The sequence below is a fragment of the Bombus pyrosoma genome, unplaced genomic scaffold (genome assembly GCF_014825855.1).
Source record: "Bombus pyrosoma isolate SC7728 unplaced genomic scaffold, ASM1482585v1 HiC_scaffold_2559, whole genome shotgun sequence".
Lineage (NCBI taxonomy): Eukaryota > Metazoa > Arthropoda > Insecta > Hymenoptera > Apidae > Bombus > Bombus pyrosoma.
Genome location: NW_025217580.1, coordinates 1 through 1,179, shown reverse-complemented (window position 1 = coordinate 1,179; position 1,179 = coordinate 1). Strand labels below are relative to the sequence as shown.

General features: G+C 30.2%; 1 pseudogene; it reads right to left on the bottom strand.

Moving 5' to 3' along the window:
- Nucleotides 1-7: 7 nt before the first annotated feature.
- On the bottom strand, nucleotides 8-1,166 carry LOC122577391 (annotated as a pseudogene).
- Nucleotides 1,167-1,179: the final 13 nt, after the last annotated feature.

The window sequence follows — 1,179 nt, the reverse complement described above, 5'->3', positions numbered from 1 at the left end:
TATTGACTGTGATAGTTCTTTGACAACACTTTTGGATGCACTGTCACTAGAATTTATTTTATCACTACCAATGTATATTTTAAAATCATAGCAATAGCACGATTTTGACTCATAATTTATAAAACTTTATATCGAATCTTGTCCCTTCCAATGGATTAAATTGTTTGTAGGATAAACGTCCCTTATAATTCATCAATGACTCATCGGTAGCAATGTCCTCTTGTGTTGTATATACTTCTTTAAATCTTTAATTCAAAAAATTTATCGCAGGTTCTATTTTACATAATTTATCTGTATCGTTAGCCGAATTGTTATCTGCAAAATGCAAACATCTAGTTATTTGCAGAAATCTTTTGAATGGCATCGTTTTTCTGAAAATTGGAGTTTCTATAACTGCTCTCTTAGATCAATTTATTTATATTGTTGGTTTCTTAACTTCAGCCATTATTATACATAGTGCAAAATATATTTTGATTTCACCACAGTTTACAGGAAACCAAGTTTCGTCTAGTTTTAGTCTTTTATTTTCATTGTTCATTATTTGATTTGCATATCGATTCATTTCTATAACAATATTTTCTCAAAATATATTATCAAATATTATATTAAAAACATCTACTTCTTTTTTGTTTTCACCTAACTGACTCAAAGTTGTCACTTTTATACCAGAAATCCTTGTATAGTTCCAAATTTTTGGTTCATTAATTTCTTCTTTCCAAATCCATAGCTCTGATTGTTGATGATTACTGTGATCTTCGTCGTCGGTATCATCTTCGATAACCAGTCGCTTACAACGTTCTCGTACAGAAAGTGAAATATCACTACTGTCACTATTACTATTTAAAATATCTATCAAATCACTTTTTGCGATGTTAGCAGAACTTTCAATATCCTCAACAACGCTTAACATTTGAAGTTATTTTTAGGGGTACCTTTCTAATATTTTTCAAGATAATATACTACACCTCCGAATGTGTACAAAAAAAAAAAGTATTTGTCGCATGTATCCCAAAGAATGTACAAAGTTTCACGTACAAAGCGCGCGTGTTGTTTATGTTTGGCCCGAAGGACGTACCACGTCTAACACGACAGGTTAAGGGCTTAATGATACAATAAGGTTAATTGAAAATACTTATAAAATGTAAACAACAATGTGATATTGTAAATAGTTACAATGTA